Source organism: Peromyscus leucopus, chromosome 2, assembly GCF_004664715.2.
Source record: "Peromyscus leucopus breed LL Stock chromosome 2, UCI_PerLeu_2.1, whole genome shotgun sequence".
Classification (NCBI taxonomy): Eukaryota; Metazoa; Chordata; class Mammalia; order Rodentia; family Cricetidae; genus Peromyscus; species Peromyscus leucopus.
The window spans coordinates 148,226,607-148,250,228 of record NC_051064.1 but is presented as its reverse complement, the minus strand read 5'-3'; the positions used below and the strand labels follow the sequence as shown (position 1 = coordinate 148,250,228).

The following is a 23,622-nucleotide window of genomic DNA, read 5'->3' as shown; positions in this document are numbered from 1 at the left end:
TTCTTCCAGCAGTGGCCACCTCCCCAGTGCTATCAATTAGGGACCAAATGTTCCAACACATAAGACTATGGAAAGCAGTTCCCATGTAAACCATAACAGTTATCATTCAGTATTATTTTTACCTAATTACTGACTTTTGGTGTTGGAGATATTTACTTACTATTTTTGTTGTTGAGGAATGGCCTACAATGCTAAATACATGACCTCCTACTGAGCAACAACACTATTTCTTTTATTTTAAATATTTTTTTAATGTATTTTTTTATTTTATGCGTATTGGTGTTGTCTGCATATATGTATGTGTAAAGCTGTCAGATCTTGGAGTTACAGACAGGTGTGAGCTGCCATGTGGGTGCTGGGAATTGAACCTGGATCCTCTGGAAGAGCATTCGGTGCCCTTAACCATTGAACTATCTCTCCAGCCCCAACCCTAGTAGCCAAGAATGGTGGTGTATGCCTTTACCCTCAGCACTTGGAAGGTGGAGGCAGTGAGATCATAAGTCAGGACCAAGTTTGGCTATAGTAAATCCAAGGTCAGTCTGCGCTACATAAGACCCCATTTAAATAACTAAGCAGTTCTCAATTAAGATATCCTGCATACCTGATATTTACAATACTATTCCTAATAGTAGCAAAGAAAATAGTTTTATGGTTGGGGTCACCACAACACAAGGAACTGTATTAAAGAGGCACAGCATTAGGAAGGCTGAGAACCACTGAGATAAATAGTACTCACAAATAAATACTCTATGTACTTATGTATGTAATAGTACTCACAAATAAGTACTCTGTTCTATTACTAAGTTAGGGATTTAACTCCATTGGTAAAGTGCTTACCTTTAAATTCTTATGTATAAAAAGATCAACTTCACTTGTGGTCAAAGGAATATAAATTAAGATACTCATATTCAGCAGGGGATGGTGGCACACATCTTTAATCCCAGCACTCGGGAGGCAGAGGCAGGCTAATCTGTGAGTTTGAGGGCAGCCTAGTCTACAGAGAGTGTTTCAGGACAGCAAGAGATAAACAGAGAAACCCTGTCTCAAAATACAGATAACAACAATAAATGAATGATGAATAAATAAATAAATAAATAAATAAATAAATAAGAAAGACAGGGTCTCTCTATACAGCCCTGGTCTGAAACTCACTTATACAGACCAGGTTAACCTCAAATTAGCAAGGGAACATACCACCATGCCCATCTTATTGGCAGCTTTTGAAACAAAAATGCACATCTATTAATTCAAGAAATCTACCTGGAAATTGTTCCTATAAATCCAAAAGCATTTACTATATCCATCTACAGTAAAAGCAATGTATACTGACACACAATGAAGTTATTTAAAAATCAAAACATACCTGAAGTGTAGAAGTGTAATTACAAGAACTAAATTGGAAAATATATGCTTGCAATAGTAAATGGGGCTAGGGATGTAGCACCATGGGTAAAGTGCTTGCCTAACATTCATGAGGCATTGTGCTCCACACCAAGAACCAAACAAAACACAAAACACCAACCTAAACAAAATACACTAAATAAAAGACAAAATCGAAGCCAGTTTAAATATGCACAAAAACCATCTGGGACACTTTTGCAGGAATGAACACACCTATTTTTATTTACATCAATAAGATTATAATGAATACATATTTTGTAACTATAATTTATACATAATTTGAATATGTGAAGTTATTAAATAAAGTGATCCACACTTAACTTGAATGAATTTATATGACTCCAACCTGTCCTTCTGGTGCTCTAAGTCCTAGCCAGACCAGTTTATAGTTCCTTTGAGAAATCAACCCAAGCAATTCTTTTCCCAAATGCTTTCAACTTGAACAGCTACCAGCCACAGCTTCAAATATATATTATCGGGGTTGAAAGAACTATGCCTGCCTGAATCTACTACAGAACATTTTAAAAGAATTTAAGAAGAGAGATGGAAGAAAAATCGAAACACAATTTGATAATCCTCATCATAGAAGCAGCCAAAGTACTCAACACGTCCCAGCATTCTGGCCTGTGTGCTTCTGCTCCATGCAATTTCCTGTCTGAAATCCTCTTAGCTACTTACCACATGTCCAAATACTGGCAATCCTTTAGAACACAGGTTAAGCACCCCCTCCTACACCAAATCCTCCCTGATTCCTCCAACCAGAGATCACTCTTCCCTAAACCACAGCATCACCACCTCTCGAGATAATTCCTCACCTAGATTCAGTTGTATGTATATAAGTCTTATCTTGCCCATCACTGAGAAAATTCATCACAGAAACAACTGTGAAGGGCACAATTTGTGTCTTGATTATTTCATAGGCACCATTTTATATATAAATTAAAATTCATGTCACTAAATCATACAAAAAGTGAAGGGCTAAAACCTAAGAGAAAAAAATTAAAGAACAGGTTTTTTATTCTGTATTATTCATGGTTACACATGACAAATAAGACATAAATATGAAAGGTTAGGGACCCTCCTTCTCTGTTCCCACCCCTATGCACCCTGCCTGCAAAGGCAATCACTCCACTCAGTTTCTTATTTTTTAACTTGCCAAATTTTATATTTTATGTGTATGAGTGTTTTTACCTGTATGTATGTCTGTGCACCATGTTTGTGCCTTGTACCTATGAAGGCCAGAAGAGGGCATCAAATCCCCTGGAACTAGAGTTACAGATAATTATGAACCACCATATGTGTGCTGGCCATTGAACCCAGGACCTCTGGAAGTTCTCTTAACCATTGAGCCATCTCTCTGAGCCCCAATTTGTTTTTGAAAGAGGTTTGTCTGTTTAACTGTGTAATTATGGCTTGCTTAGAACTTGCTATGTACACCAGGATGGCCATGACTTCAGAGATCTACCTGCCTCCACCTCCCAAATTCTCAGATTAAAAGTATGTACTATCTCAACCAGTTTCTTAATACAAGACTTTTTTCAAGATTTTTTTTATTTATTTAGTGATTTTGTTTGTTTATTTTTGGGGTTTTGGGGGGGTTTGTTTGTTTTTCAAGACAGGGTTTCTCTGTGTAGTTTTGGCACCTGTCCTAGATCTTGCTCTGTAGACCAGGAGGGCCACAAACTCACAAAGATCCGCCTGGCTCTGCTTCCTGAGTGCTGGGATTAAAGGCTTCAGCCACCACCACCTGGCTATTTTTGGTTGGTTTTTTTTGTTGTTGTTGTTGTTGTTTTGAGACAGATAGCCCTGGCTGTCCTGGAACTCACTGTGTCTACAGACCAGGCTCACCTCAAACTCACATAGATAGGTCTGCCTCTGCCTCTGCCTTCCAAGAGCTGGGATTAAATGTGTGTGCTAGTATGCAGTGCAAGAATTATTTTTAGCCACGTGGTGGTGGTGGTGGTGTGGTGGTGGTGGTGGTGGTGGTGCTGCTGCTGCTGCTGCTGCTGCTGCTGCTGCTGCACGCCTTTAATCCCAGCACTCGGGAGGCAGAGTCAGACGGATCTCTTTGAGTTCGTGGCCAGCCTGGTCTACAGAGCGAGATCCAGGACAGGCACCAAAACTACACAACGAAACCCTGTCTCCAAAAACCAAAAAAAAAAAAAAAAAAAAAGAATTATTTTTAATTTTGTGTGTGTGTGTGTACCCCTGTGCATATGTGTGTGTGCGCACACACACACACACACACACAGGCACACATCAGGCACACACACACACACACACTCGTGGAATCCAGGGATAGTAAGACCATATCTCCCCACACACACAAAAAAAAAAAAAAAAAGAAAGGAAAAAGGGAAAGTTCTTGTCTTGCCTAAGCCTCGGCTTAAGCAATAGGCCCATCTAGTTTTGTTTGCACAGCAAGAGCATCTTGACACCACCCTCCCCCCCAGCACTCATGTAAAAAGCTTGGTAGAGGCAAGATGACTAGTGTGTAGATCAGCTAGTGTGGGGTTCAGGAAGAGGCTATGCCTTAGGAAGAAAGTAGAGCCAGGTGGTGGTGGCGCACACCTTTAACCCCAGCACTCAGGAGGCAGAAGCAGAGGATCTTTGAGTTCAAGGCCAGGAAAGGCTCCAAGGCTACAAAGAGAAACCCTGTCTCAGAAAAAAAAAAAAAAAAAAGGAAGGAAGAGAGAGAGAGGGAGGGAGGGGAGGGAGGGAGAGAGGAAGGAAGGAGGGAGAGAGAGAGAGAGCGCACAACTGAAAGAGGTACCTATGGCCTCCAGCACATGCACACCAAATGTACACAAGCCCATAAAACATGCAAACACACACACACACACACAAAGGCAAAATCCAGGAATAAAGCAGAAAATAAATGATGCTTCAACAAGGCAAGGGCAGAGGAAAAATGATGCCTCATAAAAGGTTTTAGTCTGTCACTCTCCTGAGAACCAACAATGGCTACTTCCTGTTGTTATAAGGCAGTGCTTCACAGCAACCAGACAAGGAAAATGAAGACTTCCTAACCTGCCTGACAAATCGCTTCTTTTGAATTCCTGTGGTGATTTAAAAATAAACTCACAATTTTTAAGACTTTTGGGGGTATTTTTATTTATGTGTGTTTTTGCCTACATGTATGTCTGTACACCGTGTGCATGCAGTGCCCACAGACGCCAGAAGAGGGCATCGGATTCTCCGGAACTGGAGTTAGAGATAGTTGTTAGCCACCACGTGGATGCTGAGAACAGAACCTGGGGCTCCTGGGAGAACAGCTGATAGAACCATCTTCCCAGACCCTCACAAATTTTTTGATGCTACTCTTTTCAAGATCAGGCCCTGGGCTAGAGAGATGGCTCAGAGGTTAAAAGCACTGGCTGCTCTTCCGGAGGTCCTGAGTTCAATTCCCAGCAACCACATGGTGGATCACAGCCATCTATAATGAGATCTGGTGCCCTCTTCTGGTGTGCAGGCAGGACACTTTATAAAGAATGCCACCAACTAAAAATGTGCAAAGGTTGCCTATATAGAGACATCAGACTCCTATTTAAAAAAAAAAAAAAAAAAAAAAAAAGCCGGGCAGTGGTGGCACACGCCTTTAATCCCAGCACTCGGGAGGCAGAGCCAGGTGGATCATTGTGAGTTCGAGGCCAGCCTGGACTACCGAGTGAGTTCCAGGAAAGGCACAAAGCTACACAGAGAAACCCTGTCTCGAAAAAAAAACCAAAAAAAAAAAAAAAAGAACAGGCCCTTCTTGAGTGTCGGCCCTACTTAATAACTTAATTCCAACTAGTACAATAAGCCAGAAGAGATGATATTTGCCAGACACAGTGGCACACTCCTATAATCCTGGTGCTTAGGAGGCAAAGGTAGGCAGATCTCTGTGAACTGGAGGCCAGCCTGGTCTACATAGCAAGTTGCAGGCGAGTCAAGGCTACACAGTGAGACCATGTCTCAAAGAGGTGTGTGTGTTGGGGGCAGGGGGAGGTGATATCTGACTTCTAAGATGAAGTCACAAAAAGGGAGAGGCAGGCCTGTGCTCCCAAGTTCAAAATCATGAGGTCACTCAAGTAAGACTGTGAAGGAGTTCATGTGGCCAGCACTGGCAGTTCTCTGCCCACACCCATTTGAGGAGACATAATGGAAGTAGATCCTCCAGTCCTAGCTAACCTCAAGAAATCCTTGCACCAGAATAGCTCAGCTAAGCCACCCTCAAGTACTAGGTAAAAGATGCTGCCTGTGCTGCCATGTTTTGAGGTACTCTGTATACAGCAATACAGCTCTATGGTAGTTTGTCCCTAAAACACTATGTACTCACAGTTAGGGTACACCAATGGTCAATATAAACATTAATTCCTAGAAGGTTGTCTTCATCTCTACATATCTTTAGGCTTAACCTAATCAATGGCAAAGTCAAGAATTTCACTTGTTGAAAGATTCTTGCCAGTGCTTATAGTCTGAAGTGATTAAACTCTGCACTAGAGGGGTCTGGAGAGACTAAGTGCACCATCTGCTCTTCCAGAGGTCCTGAGTTCTATTCCCAGCAACCACATGGTGGCTCACAACCATCAATAATGAGATCTGGTGCCCTCTTCTGGCAAGCAGTCATACATGTATGCAGAACATTGTATACATAATAAATATTTTAAAAAAAAACTGTATTAGATAAGAATCCTAGCTTTGGATAAGAAAGTAGGGGTAAAAGAAAAGTAACTACTGATTTGATTGACTGGAATGAGAAATGAAATAAAAGGTAATAGATACTGTGCCCAAATACAACCACAGAACAACATGTAGATCAGAGAAAGGACAGGGCCTTTTATTCAGCTTGGACATACCAGAGTATATAAGTTACTTGAAGAAAAATAGTACAGAGCAACAAAGCACTAAGTAGTAATAATCATAACCTCTATATTTAAGATTTTTTTTATTTTATTTCTAGTTAGGCATGGTAGTTCACGCCTTTAATTCCAGCACTTAGGGGGCAGAGATAGGCAGACCTTTAAGTTTGAGGCCAGACTGGTCTACAAAGTAAGTTCCAGGACAGCCAGGGCTACACAGAGAAATGTGGGAGCCCGTTTTCAGGTTCCTCATGGCTTTATTCAGCAGATCCGCATAGAGGATGATTAGGGCCATGGGCCTGAGTGCAGATGTCTGAGATGGTCTGCACTTGGCTGTACTGGGGGAGGAGTCTTTTGCTCCACCCCTTGGCATCTCCATAAATGCCCTGGGGCAGAGACAGTGGGGCTGTTGGAAAAGGTTCCAGGCCCTCTTGAGGCTATCCTTTATTTTCTATCTGTTTATCTCCGAAATAGTCTCCACAGTAAATTCTTCTATCTAATATTTCCTGCTGCTCATACTCAAGAAAACTCTGGGGAGCTGTGGGGTTGGTGGGTAAACGCCCCACAGAGAAACTCTGGCTCAGCCAGGCAGTGGTGGCGAACGCCTTTAATCCCAGCACTCAGGAGGCAGAGGCCAGGCGGATCTCTGAGAGTTTGAGGACAGCCTGGGCTACAGAGTGAGTTCCAGGACAGGCTCCAAAGCTACACAGAGAAACCCTGTCTCAAAAAAACAAAACAAAAAAATTATTATCAGGGGATATGTCATAAAGTATGTGTGAAAGTCAGAGAACTTTCAGATGTCTGTTCTCTCCTTCCAGCAGGACTCCTTTTTTTTTCTTTAAGACAAAGTAGCCCTGGCTGTCCTGGAACTCACCTGCCTCTGGCACGCTGCTGGGATTAAAGGTGCGTACCAGCACAGCCGGCTGAGCTGTAGTCCTGCAAGCACTTTTCCCCACTAAGACATCTTGCTGACTGACACACAACTTACTTCTTTGTTAAGGAGAAAAAGAACCTATCTTAGGTCAAGACACAATTAAATTTTACACATGTATGTCAAAATACATCCTGCAGAATATTAGTATCCAACAAAGCATCCAAGCATTCTTAAAGCACAGGGGAATCCCATACTCAAGAGGCTGAGTTTGGAGGCCAACCTAACCTATACAATGAGAGCCTGTCTCAAAAAACCCAATATATCCCATGCCATTTCTAAAGCTTCAGAGGGCAAATGTGCACTGTCAGCCCATTTGACTGTAGAATGCTTACAAGTTTGCAGTTTATTAGTATGTCATTAGCCCAGTCTGGGAAACACTGATTTAGAAAAGCAGGTGGGTAGAGGTAGAAAAGCAAGCAGGTGAACAGATTTACAGAAAATAAAGAGAAAGTAAAACAAACCCAACATTCTTCATTAGGTGAAGAGATCGTGTGTGATTAGTTATGACTATGTAATTTCTTAAGGCAAAATAACTATTAAACAGAATAAGACAGAAAAGCCAACAACAACCATACTAGATGTCAGTAAAAATGAAGACAGGAAAAACTCAAGAGCCCTAACAAAAACCAAAGAAATCCCTGTAGCTAGACCACAGGGCTCAGAAAGCCTTTCCCTCTCCATGTCCCTGCACATGAGCTGACATCCAAAGGTGAGGATCTTGCCTAAGTGTAGCCCATCTGGAGGACAACTTATGAGGCAGCCTGACCCTAAGCCCTTAGCCAACACTAGCAATAACTAACCGCCTAGCAGATGTCTCTTGGGAAATTTTAATTACAGATAGAGTCCTTATTGGAAGTGGAAACACAGCATAACCACACAAAGGAAGTAGAGATCAACAGCAGAGTTAAGGGCAGCGGATTAGGAGGCCAGTCCTGGCTGTCCAGTGCTCCGAGCAAAAAGACTTCTTCCTTCATTAAAACTCTAAGTTGGACTCCTACTGCCTAACCGGACCACCTTTACATAGGGGCTCTGCCTGAGAGAACAAGATGGCAGGTCAGTATGATTCCAATCCTATGACCCATTCAAAAAAGAAAGGGAGAGAAGAGTGAGGCAGCTGAGGGACAGAGAGTCTGGATTAAAAGAGTATCCAGGAGCTAATAAGTTTAGGCTTAGCATATGCCTAAACACAAGCAAAGCCCTGAGTTCCATCACTAGCATCACTGAAAAATGAACTAAGGTGCACCAGTTAAATTATACCTAAATGATGTCTTCATACATGAAATATATCTAAACCTACAGTCAGAGTCCCTGCATCCCATTTACTCATTAATCAGAACTGCTCTAGGGTGGATAACATTCCCCCCCAACACTGTCAAGGTTCTGCCACAAAGGGAGGTTTCCCAAGCTGCCCCAGGCAATTTTCTCATGCAGACACAAGCCTGCATTTCTACCTAGTCACACTCCCTCTGAACTCTGTGTGTGTGTGTGTGTGTGTGTGTGTGTGTGTGTGTGTGTGTGTACTCACACGCACATGCACACTCCTGGCACAAGAAGGACGTAAGGAATCAGTCCTCTGGGAGACTGGGGGACATGTAGAGGTGCCAAGGAATATGCCCATACATGCTGTGGCGTGTGTTAGCATGGAGTTTTTCCAGAAGGGGCTCCCAGCAGCTAAGACTGTCTAGAGATGCTGCAAGGCCCATGCTCACTCACAGCTCTCTTCCAGTTTTAGTGCAAGCCAACAGTGCAAACACAGCCCTCTATAGATTGAGTGGCGACCTTATTGCTAGTCACTGCCCTTCAAGGGTATGGCTCAACAAACTGCTGAAGAGACAAAAACATACTGGGTTGCTAAAGCTGAGACGCTCCACCCAGACAGGATTCCAGCACTGAGAGGCACTGCTAAATCTAGAGTTCTGTTCTTCTGGGAGGCCTGACCTTTAAAAGCTTCAATTTCTGTTCCACCTTTCCCCAGTATTTGAAATGACTTTGAATGTTTTATGTTCCTGGCAATCCCAACATCCTAACCAAAGCCCTTAAAAGTCACATAACAAACTCGTTTAAAATTAGAATACAATCATGCCTTCAACTTCAAGACATCTACACTGATTCCTCAAACAAGAGTTCTGTAAATTAGAAATGCTATTCTATAATGTAATCATATAAAGATTTCACAGCAAATATATTACTTATGGTTGCTAATATATTTGCTGTGAAATCTTTATATGATTACATTAGCAAATTTTACCAAATTAAAAACAATTCTAAGTCAGGTGGTGGTGGTACACGCCTTTAATCCCAGGACTCTGGAGGCAGAAGCAGGCAGATCTCTGAGTATGAAACCAGCTTGGTCTACACATCGAGTTCCAGGACAGGGCTACACAGAAAAATCCTGTCTTGAAAAATCAAAACAAACAAACAAACAAACAAAAAAAAAAAACTAAAGCTACATGAGACCTAGAACCACCACCACCCCCAAATCTTTTTACACTGGCACAAATAGGTCATTTTACTTGCACACATAAAAGAATCTTTAAGGGACCATCACAGACTGGCTTATCTGGTAAGGGGGCTTGTCCAGTAAGCCTGACAAACTTAGTTACATTCCCAGGAGATACACATGGCAGCAATAACTGACTTCCAAAAGTTGTTCCTGACCTCCACATGTATACATGGGTGCCCACACAAGCGAGTATGTACCCCCCACCCCACCACCAGCACAGTTTAATGAGTAAAATTAATTATTTTTAATTTTTTCATGGCTGACCTGGAACTCACTCTGTAGACCAGGCTCACAGAGATCTACCTCTGCCTCCACAGCACTGGAATTAAAGGCAGGTGCCACCAAACCTGAATAAAATATTTTTTTTAATTTAACCTTTTTATTTTATCTGCCTACTTGTATGTCTGTGCACTACATGTCTACATGTGTGCAGTAGTCTAAGAGGGTCAGAGGAGGCTGTCAGATCCCCTACGGCTGGAGTTATAAATAGTAGTGAGCCACATGTAGAAGCTGGGAATTGAACCTGTGTCCTCTGGAAAAGCACCCAGAACTCTTAACCACTGAACCATCTCTCCAGCCCAAAACAAAAAAAATTCTAAAGATCTTACATTAACAGTTTTGTCTGACCTAGTTACCTAATATAAGAACATGAACTGTATCTTAATTACTTGGCACACCAACAAATTATTTATATAAATCACAATTCCAGGCCAACATGGAAGCATACACCTATAATGTCAGCACTTGGGAGGCTAAAGCAGGCTCCAGGAGTCTGAGGCCAATGTGAACTACACAGCCAAACCCTCTCATATCTCATATATATATATGTTAATTGATTAAATTTAAAAATCCAACCAAAACTCAAAGCTGGTAAATATTTGGGCATACTAGAGTTATTTGTAGTCAGATGTTCATTGAAACAGCATAAGCAATCTTAGTAATACTGTAACGAATATTTAAATGCACATTTCTCACTTTAAAAACACTAGAACCGTGTTAGACAAGAAGCTAAGCACAAACTAACATGCTTGCCAAAAATCACACTTAAATAGGCTATGCAAAGCTTCAACTGTGGACTATCAGGGTGCCAATAATTAATAATTACTTATATATGATTCAAGACAAATTTCTGGTGATTAAGAAAACTTACAGAGAGCAATAGTGCAGTGTCCTTCCCGTCTTTCCCTCTCTACAGTAGTGTGCTCCCCCCCCTCGAGTGTGTTTGTGGGGGGAGAGGGAGATGAAGTTCACAGCTAGGTTACACTAACGGTTCATTTAAAAATATGAATTTCCTGCTATCTTAACCTTTAAATCAATGGTAAAAGTAGCTGCCAAAAGCAGTTAGCAGGACAGCACACAATTCCCAGGGAACTCAGTATATACAACTTATTTTACTACTTAAATGTTTTACTGATTACTGAGATTTGAACAAGATGTGAAAAATTCAAACCCAATTTTAAAGTAGTGGGTGCTCAGGATATTCACAATTATGTTCAGTACACACAGGGTCTTAGGGTGCAGATCATTTCAGTATGCCTGTGCTGTGTTTCCAGCACCTGACACTGCTCACTATCAGCTCAATAGTATGTATATTACTGCGGGACCTGGCAGTGGATACGGTCTCATTTAAAGAAAAAACACAAAACAAAAAACTTGGTTTACTGACCAGTAAGTGGAAAAGTACTGGAATATTTTCTTTCTTGATTTAGGTATCCTTTTTAGATCAAACTGGCTTCTAGTTACTTTAGTTTTCAACAAAACATTGATAAAGCCTACAATGAACTGAAATCACCTGACTATATTCCCACTAAACAAACACTACATTTAAATTGTTCACATTGCATTGTAAGACACAAGCTTAGGGAGTAAACCAGCAGTGACCCTCTGAAGAACAGACAGTCTGCAGTAGATGTTTACAGCTACACCTAACTGGTCCTTGCACTAAACAGCTGACATGGGTTAGGACCCGTGGTGATAAACTCCTGTGAGGCATTCATCACGCAGAGTATTTATGAAATTGCACATTAGTTCAGAAGACTCAGGAGGAATCTATCATCTGCTGTGTTAATTTGTATACACACTCAAATTTTTGCTAGCCTCCAGATTATTAAAAAAAAAAAACTAATCCACAAGCCATTCTATCAGGCTTATTATAATATTGATAAAACTATTGAAAACACTATTGCAATACAGCACCATTACCTACACAAAATTGCTGATTTTAGTGAGACTTCCCCACCCCAACTTTTCCTCAGCCTCTCTGTCAGGGAGTGGGTGTTTAAATCACACAGGAAAATCTCTAATGCCAGAATTTTACTTTCTGTAAGATAAGTTTATCTTTTTACTAATACTAAGAATTGTCTTAAAGGGCCACTAGTGAGCATTGTTTCCAACACCTGGAATGCAAACAAACCCGTTTTGTTTACTAGCCTAAGACTGACTACATTCCTCATAAAAAGAAAGAGCATCAATTCAAAGGAGTCCTTGGAAGTCACAATGTGAAAATACCCCTGATAACAGAACAAATTAATGTCAAGACACAGCCAATAACATACTAAGGCTGCGATACAAGTGCGCCTGTCGAAGGGCATCTGTATCAGCAGCCTGGGGAAGTGGCATTTGCAGAAAGGCACAGCCGCTGTGTTTAAAAGAAAATCATTAAGCCTCAGCCGTTAATCCCCTCCCCCCATCCTCTTCACTGGGTCGTCAAAGCAATTAACCAGTAGAAGGTGCTATTCCACAACCCACACATATTCACACTAACCTCCATCCTTGGCCCAGAGCTGGATTTAGCCAGGTGGACTCTGAGGCCTGTCCAGTGTTCCAAAGGGCCTCTACCCCAGCCCCCAATCAGAAAAGCAGATCTTTTCTTAAAACACAATTAAAAACAAAAACTACATTGATAAGTCAAAGACCATCAATCAACCTCTCTCCCCCCACACACACACAATGTTGCCAAATACTAACCTCAAATACAATCTTTATCATTTTAACTGAGGGAACCTATTTCTACTTAGAAAGACTCTAGTCACACTCAGTAAAATAAAAATCAAGTGAACAAATCTCTATCCCTAACAGAGTCAGAGGTGATGAGAAATGTGAAAGCAGAATGTTAAGCCAAGACAGAGTTTATCTTTATACAGACAATAAAAAAAAAAAGAAAGACAGAAAGAAAGAAAGAAAAAAAAAAGCAAGCAGCAGAAAGCAGGGCTTCGAAGAGAGGAAGGGAGACAGGAGCCTTCTGACCGCGCTCCAGAGTGCCCTGAGTTTCCCATGTACTCATCCTGCCTTGCCCAGGTTGGGGGAGCCAGACATGAGATGGGCGAAAGAAAGCTGAAAGAGAAAAGCACCTCCCTTCCCCCACCCTCTCCTCTCTCCCAAACAAGCCGTGTTTGTCCGTGTAGACCTGGTCCCAAATATGAGAGAGAGGATGAAATGTGTGTATGGAAGAACAATGAGTCCTCAGCCTGGTTTTGTGAGTGAGTGTGTGTGTGTGTGTGTGTGTGTGTGTGTGTGTGTGTGTCTGCTTCTGCCTCTTCCTCAACAACAGAGAAAACTGGGAGCCAGCTTTCACCCAGGCAAGGCCATCAAAATCAAAAATGGTTTGTAATTTAAGAGTGGAATTAACTCAGCAAGCAAACCCATGGAAGGAAATATCTAACCAAAGATGATTTTATTATTGTATAGATCCATCCTCTCTCTCCCCTCCCCCATCAGACTGAGACTAAAGAAACCAGTGTACACCAGACAAAAAGGTCTCTCTTTAAATGGAAAACAATTATAAAAGCTGTTTGAAATCTAAACCTAGGATGTATTTGTTTGAGTTACACTAAATGTCTGTTTTGTAATCCACCAAGTTCACCCTCACCAGTTAATCTTTTTTTGTTTTAAAAATTGCTTTGGAGAAGGCTATTTCAAGATTCACACAAAACTACTTTCTCAGATCCACCTTAAAATAGCAGCACACACTGAAACATTTAAAGCACCCAGTTTCTCAAGGGCACATTCTGCTGAAATCAATGTTTGAAGTCTGTAATAAAAAAAAAAAAATTGTAAGCAAACCTTGGAAAAGACACAGAGGATAATGACAACTCAACAATGAATCATTTTATTTTCCTCTCAACAACTTCTCAAGCAAACAGTTCCAAATACTCCCTTCAACACAGGACACATTCACCCCATTCTACATAAACTACCTTCTTCCTATAACCTTAAAAAAAATAAAGAAAAAGAGAAGGCACCCTCTCTGAGAGCAGAACTTCAATCATGACAGAATTCTACGCTGCTGCAAGTGAGATTTGGTTCCATAATTTTGGAATCACAGAGCAGAGGAATAGAGACTTGATAACACAAAGGAGGAAATCTTCCCTCCCCCTAATGTGAAATTAGACTTTAATGAGTCAGTTCCAAGACACCCCCCCCCCCCCATTCACAAACATCCAAGAAATGCACAGCTTCCAGTCCTTCCCTCCCACAGTTGAGCGGCTCGGCAGGGAATAGTTGAACCTCAGACTAGTAGGAGAGCGTGCCTAAGCAGCCAAGAGCGAGCAGGGGTCAAGAGACACGTAGGACAGTCACCTGGCCCGCACAGGACTCAAGCCAGCGTCCGGCCCGGGGTTCCCCACGGTTCCCCGAGAGCTCGCCTCCGCTCTCAGCCTTTGCTTTCCGCCCCAGCTCTCACCGCTGACCCCTCGGCCCTCCCAGAGCACCCCGACCCCGGAACGAGGGGCGGAGGAAGGCAGCCCGCGGCGCGGCGTAGACAACTCGGGACACTTACCTTCCCCTCAGGCGCTACACCATCAATGAGAGGGGTGGCGGCCCGGCTCCGGGGAAAGTGCTGGGACGGGGAGGGAGGCCGCGGGGGCCGGCTGCGGACCGAGGGCGGCGGGCGCGGGGCCGAGGGGGCCGGCCCGCGGGGACGCGACGCCGGGGGGCTGCGGGGCTTCCCTGCCGGGACTCGGACCTCCTCGGGTGGGCCAAGCTTTCAGCAGCGGAAGCCCAGGACCATGTCTGGTTTTGTGTTGGGTTTTTTTTTTTTTTTTTACCCCCAGAGGGCGAGGGGCTCCCACGGGAGGATGGTGGCTTTTTTTTTTTTCCTTCCCCTCAACTAGGAGAGAAAATGAGGCGGAGACAAGGTGGAGAGCGCGTGAGGGGACGAGGCGCGGGGAAGGAGGCGGGGACCGGGGCCCGGCGTGGCGAGAGGCTGCGGAGCGCGGGGGGCGGCTCGCGAGCGTCTGTGGGAGCAGCGGCACCTCCGCGATGGTGGCGGAGCCGCGGGGCTGCTGCGCCGACCCGCCGCCCACTCCGCGCTCGGGCCCGGCCCACCTCGCAGTATCGCGCCTCGCCACTGGTGCGTCTGGACGTGACGTAAGCGAAGAGCGGGCCAATGGGGGGCGGGAGGCGGGCCTAGAGGCGGGAGTATTTGCTCCGGCTCACGCTTCCATTTTCTTTTATTTTTTCTTTTCTTCTTTTTTTTCTCTCTCTTTTTTTTTCTTTTTAATAAAATGAGCAGAAGAAAAGGCAAGGGGAGAGGCTAAGCTTTGGCGGCGGCGCGGCTGGGCCTCTGGGTGCGCGCTCCGGGCGGCGGCCGGAACCAGTGCGAGGGGCTCCCCGCCCCGGGAGCGGCTTTGTGCAGGGTCGGCCCTCCCTGGCCGCAGGCCGAACTCTGGGCGGCCAGCCTCTGAGCTGTGACCCTCCCGGGATGGTCTCCCTTCAGCGGGCAGGTCTCAGGGGTGGACTTGGCGGCTGTCCACTTGCTCTTGTTATTACCAGGGTCATAATTTGCCTTTTCAGTCATTTGAGAAACAAATTCCTATCCCTTGAGGTCCAGGGAAAGCTACAAAGTGGGCTGGAAGCATTTGTTTCCAGGCTGAATTCTGACCGGCTGTTTATAAGGTTTTTTAAATAATATGTGACCAAAACTGAATTGAAGAAAAAGAAAAGTAGAATTGGTAAATTGTGCTGCTTATTTGATGAGAATAATAAAAAGTCTCATTTAAGTAATAAAGAACAGACCTCAAGAGTTGGCACAGAAGTCGGGAGCACATACTGCTCTTTGCAGAGGACCCCAGTTCGGTTCCCAGCACCAACGTCAGGTGACGACTCCAGCTTTTGGGGGGGGGATCCAACACTCTGATCTGGCCTCCATGTGCACACATCGGCACACATATATGATTAAAAATCAAAACAAAAAATATTAGGAATAAAAAACAGACCATAACCACAGAAGGTTTTTTAAAAAGAGAGCAGTAACTGCTATGCTGGGGGAGCGGGCAGTGGACAGGACCACCAAGGCACGGTGGCTCATGCCTGTAATCTAAGCACTAGAGAGTCAGAGGTAGGGGGATATCAGTTAGAGGTTAAGGCCCACCTGGTCTACAAAGTGAGTTCCAATCCAGTCAGAGCCTCATCGAGACTGTCTCAAAAATGCCAACAAAAAGAGAAAGGAAACAGTCAACTGTCACCTTTGAAAACTATTACTATATTCCCACTATGCTCAAAGACATAATCGCCATGTCTGTTACATACTACAAGCTTATGTCAGGGCAGGCCAAATGCTCCTATTCTACTTAATATAATTTATAGGATTGAGGGGTTTGGAATTTTTAATTATAATTACCAGTTTTTGAAATGCATATCATGTTTATTGAGTTCATTCACAGACTCTGGCATGAATCCAGGGTGAATCATCAGCCTATTGTTAGTTTGTTAATATTCTGTAAATGCTTATTGGTGTCCTGAAACCATAGACTCTTCTCAGAGGAGTTAAGGTCTGTATATAATAGAATAATTAAGGGATAGAGCATAGCTCAAAATAATTCACCCATCTATTTCAAATAAAGGGATAATTTTCTCTTTGGAATATCTATTCAGCTTATAATTTCTACATCCAAGAGTTCCTTTTAAGAATAATTTCAACTAACAGATGTCACTGAACTGTGACCCAAGAGCTCTAAAAAGAAATGGGGTCTTTTTCTTATTTATCATTTATTTCTTTATGGGATACGTGCATGGTACAGCACTCCTGTGGTGATCCTAGGACAACTGCCGGAGTCTTGCTTCCCTCCTCTTCCTATATGGGCTCCAGGTTTCCAGTTCAGGTGGTCAAGCTAGGCAGCGAGTGCCTTTATCTGCTGAGCCCTCTCGAAGCCCACAAATAAGCTTGTCTCTGTCTTTTGTTTTGTTTTGTTTTGTTTTGTTTTGTTGAGACAGTGTTTCTCTGTGTAGCTTTGCGCCTTTCCTGGAACTCGCTTTGTAGATCAGGCTGACCTCGAACTCACAGAGATCCACCTGCCTCTGCCTCCTGAGTGGCTTGTCTCTATCTTTCTGTGGCACTTTCAGCAAGAAAAGACTCTACTTTCAAATGAAATGGGAACCTGGGGCTAGAGAGCAGACTAAGTGTTTGCTGCTCTTCCAGAGGACTGTAGCACCCTCGTAGAGCCGCTGACTGCAGCCCGTGACTGCAGTTCCTGCTGGGTCTCTGACACGCTCTTCTGGCCTCTGCAGCACCTGCACGCACATGGGCACACACGCATTGAGAGATCCACAAACACACACATAAAATATAAATTAAATTAATAATGAATAAAAAAAGAAATGGGGATCTAGTTAATTTTTTTTTTATAGCTGACTGAATTTTCCGTCATATTCAGTAAACTGCACTCAACCTGGTAGGTAAGGATGGAGCTAATTAACAGATAGAAATAATGAAGGATAGTTAATTAGATGGCAGAGTTTCAATCAAAATCTGTATATATAGATGTACTCTTTCTGGATTGGTTTTTGGGGGTTTTGTTTTTTTCTTTTTAATAATTTACTTATTTTAATATTATTTACATTGGTGTTTTATCTACATGTAAGTCTGTATGAGGGTGTCAGATCTTGGAGTTAGACAGCTGTGAGCTGCCATGTGGGTGCTGGGAATTGAACCCCGGTCCTCTAGAAGAACAGTCAGTGCTCTTAACCGCTACCTATCTCGCTGGCTCCCTGGTTTTGTTTTTGTTTTTTTGAGTCAGATTTCCTGTAGTCCAGACTGGTGTCATGGAGGAAGGCCTTGAACTTCCTTTTTAAGTATGGACATACTGGCCAAGCATTTTGGTGGGTTTTTTTTTTTTTTTTTTTTTTTTCCGGTTTTTCAAGACAGGGTTTCTCCGTGTAGTTTTGATGCCTGTCCTGGATCTCTCTCTGTAGACCAGGCTGACCACGAACTCACAGGGATCCACCTGGCTCTGCCTCCAGAGTGCTAGGATTAAAGGCGTATGCCACCAATGCCTGACTATTGGTGCATGTCTTTAATCCCAGTACTCAGGAGGCAGAGGCAGGTGGAGTTGGAGGCCAATCTGGTCTACAGAGTGAGTTCCAGGACAGCCAATCTCAAAAAATAAAGCAAACTACCTACTTAATAATTCCCTTCAAGAATGGTGGCCCAGCTACAGAGCCAGATGGTGAAGACTTCCTTCCTAGGACCTCAGACTCTGATAATAAAGCAACTTTTCCAATAAGAACTATTATTAAAGCAGAAGGTAGCAGTGCACGCCTTTAACCCCAGCACAAGGGAGATAGAGACAGGCAGACCTCTGTGAGTTTGAGGCCAGCCTGATATACAGAGTGAGTTCCAGGACAGCCAGGGCTATTATACAGAGAAATCCTATCTTGGAAAAACAAAAACAAACAAACAAAGAACACCTATTAAGCCATGGCTGGAAGGTTACTGTGCCCCCAGAATGTTCCATTCTTTCCCCACTTAGTCCTGACAACAGCCATGAATGTGTTATTATCACCTTCACTTTAAAGGTCAAGGAACTAGGACTTAGGAGGTTAAAGAGTTTGTGGAAGGTGAAGAGGTCAAATAGCTAGTGGAATGTTTTGATCCATAAGAAAATAGAAATTTTTTCCTTGTTCTCTTTCTAGCAAGCTTTGGGAAATGGGAATTATTTGTTTGTTTGTTTGTTCGCTTGTTTGAAACGGGGTTTCTCTATGTAGCCTTGGCTGTCCTGGAACTGGCTCTGTAGACCAGGCTAGCCTCAAACTCAGAGATCTGCCTGCCTCTGCCTCCCCAGTGCTGGGATTAACGGTGTGCGCAACCACTACTTGGCTTACTTTTGTTGTTGAATCTGCAAACGTCAAAGACTTTGTTGGTTTTATGACCTCAGTACAGGCAAGTTTGTTGTTGCTGCTGCTGTTGAGATAGGGTGTCATGTTCCCAAGCTGGCTTTGAACTCCCCATGTAGCTAAAGATGACCATCACACCTCCCTAAAAAGTGACTTTTAAAGATTTGTTTTTATTTTTATATGTATGGATGTTTTGGCTCCATATACATCCAGGCACCATTTGCATGCCTGGTGCCTGCAGAAGCCAGAAGTCGTCAAATTGTCTGAGACTGGAGTTCTAAACAGTTGTGAGCCACCATATGGGAGCTGGGAATCCAACCCGGATCCTCTAAGAGCAGCCAGTGCTCTTAACTGCTGAGCATCTCTCCAAGAAGAGATCTTTTTCTCATCTACTTTTGTATACATAGAAATTAGATCAGAGGTTTTTGTGTGTTTGGTTGGCTTGGTTTGGGTTTGGGTTTGGTTTGTTGAGACAGGGTTTCTCTGTGTAGCCATGGCTGTCCTGGAACTCACTCTGTAGACCAGGCTGGCCTCAAACTCACAGTGCTCAGATTAAAGTCGTGCACCACCTTCAACGGGCACTTTTTCTGTTTTTGAGGGAAGGTTTTACGTAATTTGGGGTGGCCCTAGTGTGTACTAGCTTGCCTGGTTCTGTTTGCTTTTTTTAATTTTATTTTCCATTTTTTATGGGGTTTTGGTTTTTGTTGTTTTTGTTTTGGTTTGTTTTTTGTTTTCTCTAGACAAGGCTTGACTTGTCCTGGAACTCACTCTGTAGACCAGGCTGGCCTAGAACTCAGAGATCTCCCTGCCTCTGCCTCCTGAGTGATAGGATTAAAGATGTATACCACCAATGCCTGGCCTTTTAAAATTTAATTTTTAACTTTTTCATTTTATTTAATTTTTTTATGTGAGTTGGTGTTTTGCCTACATTTATGTCTTTGTGAGGGTGTCAGATCTCCTGGAACTTGAATTATAGACAGTTGTGAGCTGTCATGTGGGTGCTAGGAATTGAACCCGGGTCCTTTGGAAGAGCAGCCAGTGCTCTTAACCTCTGAGCCATCTCTCTAGCCCCCTTAATTATTATTTTTAAAAATAAATTTTTTTGTTTGATTTTTGAGAGGACAGCTCACTATTTCGCCCTGGCTGGCCTAGAACTTGCTTTGTGGAACAAGCTAGCCTCAAACTCAGAGATAGCTGCCTGCTCCTGCCTCCCAAGTGGTGAGGCTAAAGGTGTGCGCCCCCATGTCTGCTTTCTGTCTGCATGTTTAGAAGAATGAATTTGGATCTCATGCGTAGGAAGCACAGTGCAGCTCCCTCCCAGCTTTATGGCCCTTGCTACAATCTGCCATCCCCTGAACCCACATGGCAGATGGCAAAACTGAAGGTTGTCCTCTGACCTCTGCATGTGCACTGTGTAAAATGTGTACCCTACACACACACACACACACACACACACACACACACACACACACTAAAACAAATATAAAAGGACAAGTTTGTCTGTGCTTCAAAATGTCCTCATGGAAACTGTTTCCAGTGAGCCCCCAGCACAGGATGAATGCATGGTGAACACAGAATGGGGACTGACTTTTGACTTCATTAGAGTCTGTTCTGCTCATTTTTTTTCTTCCTTTTCATCTCAAGCATGGATAATTTTTATAATTAAAAAAGAAAGAAAGAATGCAGCTCTTTGAACATATGGCTGGTAACTAGCCTTCGTAATCTTCCAGAAGTACTCAAGCTTTGGAACATGTAAATTATTTTCCCCTAAATTGCCTTAAGCAAAACTTGAGTGATTCGGCAAGCCTCGAAACAGACTGAAGCTTGTTTCCAGGCATTTCCGATGGAACCGGCTTCCAAGTTTATGCAGCGGGAATCCAAGCCAATAATGCGCTTTCTTTCCCTCCGGTTGCACTTTTTCAGGTTGAAACAAGAGCAAGCGCTGCCCGCTTGCCTTGCATTTATGGGACCACATCGAGATTTCATCTGATTCACAATACAGCAGATTTTTCTTTCTCTGGTCCCTCTGGCCCACGGGCTAGGTGACCCCTCAAGCCTCTGGCCCTGCCCTGTGCTCAAGGGGAAAATGGGTGTTCACTGTGCTTACCTCAGTGCTAGCAAAGTGGCTGTTAAGCCACTAAGGAACAGAGTTCACCACCACCACCACCACCACCACCACCACCACCACCACCACCAAGACCCCAACCAGGGAGCCAGATGCTGAAAAGAGAGCATCTACTTTCCCAAAGGTCCTTTGACCTCCATATATGCGCCATGGCACCATGGCATGTGGACAAACATGCAAACACACATACACACACAAGTAAATATGTAAAACAAAAATGACAAACCTAAGCTGGTTATCGTGGTGCTTGGGTGTGATCACAGGACTTGAATGCAGAGGATTAGTTCAGTCACCATAGTAAGCAGAAGGTCAGCAGGGGATTACATGAGAACCTATCTAAAAAGCTAAAAATAAAATGTTTTTTAGAATAGACATCAGAAACCTCTTTCCTTTGTTTGTATGTGACTGCCTGTGGAGAGCAGTTGAGGTTCCCAGTTCACCCACAGACTCTGCTGAATTTTATTTTACAGTCTGTTTGCCAGTAGGCTCAGCTGGGGTGGCCTGATGCTCTCCTCCTGAGTCACATTGAACTTGAGTCACAAGGATGCCTTGTAGATGAGATCTAAGCCCACCTGACCACTTGTGGTTATTAAGAGTCTCATAGGACTTGTGAAAGAACTGAGGGGCAGAGACAAGGAGTTTCATTATCTTGGCCTCAATCCAGTTTGATAATTGGGACCCCTCCCTCCCGTCTTCCTTCCATTTCAGGGAGTCAGGCAATTCCACGCTTCCTGTTAGAAACAGCTGTCCACTGTTAACTGAGCGAGCCGGAGAGCAGGAGAATTCCACCCTCGGGGAAGCTGCATTCGAAGACAAATATTTTCCCCCTATCTGGTAGATTGCTTAGGTTTACCTTGGAAGAAGGTGTTATTTTCTAGGGACAATGAGGGCATAATAATCAGCACTCAAAACCACACACAAACCGCACTTTCTCTAAAAGCCAAACAAATAAGACAAAGGGACCTTCTTCTCCTTAAAGAAATATATCTTAGTCTCTAAAGCCATGCATGAGGAACCCAGAATTGAACTGGATAACTGACAAGGCAGAGCAACTCTCTGATGAAGAAAGAGAACCCAAACCCAGCCCTGCCAGGCAAGTAAGCTGTAATGTCCAGGTGGACATGTCTGGGACATCCGCTTCATGCCACTTAAGCCCAACTGCAATTTTGCTACTTTGTGTGATTGTGTGTGTGTGGTGTGTGTGTGGTGTGTGTGTGTGTGTGGTGTGTGTGTGTGGTGTGTGTGTGTGTGTGTGTGTGTGTGTGTGTGTGTGTGTGTGTGTGTGTGGTGTGTGTGTGTGTGTGGTGTGTGTGTGTGGTGTGTGTGTGTGGTGTGTGTGTGTGGTGTGTGTGTGTGTGGTGTGTGTGTGTGGTGTGGTGTGTGTGTGGTGTGTGTGTGTGTGTGTGTGTGGTGTGTGTGGTGTGTGTGTGTGTGTGGTGTGTGTGGTGTGTGTGTGGTGTGTGTGGTGTGTGTGGTGTGTGTGGTGTGTGTGGTGTGTGTGTGTGTGTGTGTGGTGTGTGTGGTGTGTGTTGCTGGAGAATGAACTCAGAACCCCATCCATACAAGCTAAGCAAATGCTTCAGCACTGAACACTCAGCCAAACATTCACTTGAAATTGTTTTAATCTGACTTATTTTATCTGTGTATGTGTTTTACCTGCACATGTGTCTGTACACCACTTGTGTGCCTGGCGCCGGAGCAGGACAGAAGACAACATGGAATCCTGTAGGACTGAAGTAAGCTGCCATTGGATGCTGGGTACTGAACCCAGGTCCTCTGGAAGAGTAGCCAGCGCTCTTAACTGCTGAACCATCTCTCCACCCCCACATTTCACTGTTTGTTTTTGTTTATTTAGTTGTTCATGAGACAGGGTCACATCATGTGACTCTATCTAACCTAAACCTCTCTAATGTAAACCAGGCTGGCCTCAAACTCTCAGGGATCTGCCTGCCTCTACCTTCCAAGTGTTGGGATTAATGGTGTGTGCCATCATGCCTGGCACATATTTTTATTTGTTTGTTTGTTGCTTTTTATTTTTTTGAGACAAGGTTTATCTGTGTAGCCCTGGCAGTCACTCACTCTGTAGACCAGGCTGGCCTCGAACTCAGAGATCCACCTGCATCTGCCTCCCACGTGCTGGGATTAAAGGCGTGCGCCACCACCACCTGGTTTACCTGGCACACACAGTTTTCGTTGACTTGGTTTGGGGATGGACACGAGTGCATGGAGTGAAGATGACAACTTTCAGAGGGTCCTCTCCCTCCACCGTGCGCATCTCTACGACATAACTCAAATCCTCAGCCTTGGCAGCAAACGCCTCTATTCAGTGAGCCATCTCGCCAGCCCCACTTTTTTTAAATCTAAAAAAAATAAATGAAGAAGCATATAGACTTTGGGTCTAGTTCATTTTGGTGTGTGATTTTTTTTTTTTTTTGCAACTAGTTTTTATAATAAAGTTTATGGGGGCGACATATAGCTCATTTGTAGACTATTGACCTAGCATGTGAGAGGCCCTGGCTCTATTCTAATATAATTTTTAAAAGGGGGAAGAAGAGGAAGAGGAGGAGAAGGAGGCAGCATTTTGGCCAGTGTGCTGGTAAACATCTTTAATTCTGGCACTCAGAGGCAGAGGCAGGCAGATCTTGGTGAGTTTGAGGCCAGCCTGGTCTACACAGTGAATTCCAGGACAGCCAGAGTTACATGGCAA

The 23,622-nt window shown here is 43.7% G+C and overlaps 1 protein-coding gene across 1 annotated transcript in view; it reads right to left on the bottom strand.

Moving 5' to 3' along the window:
* The window catches only part of Rere (arginine-glutamic acid dipeptide repeats), a 367,060-nt gene extending 352,498 nt beyond the window's left edge, over positions 1–14,562 (bottom strand). Inside the window, 1 exon segment of the mRNA XM_037203202.1 lies at positions 14,457–14,562. The gene's annotated coding sequence lies outside the window, so the exon portion shown is untranslated.
* Positions 14,563–23,622: the final 9,060 nt, after the last annotated feature.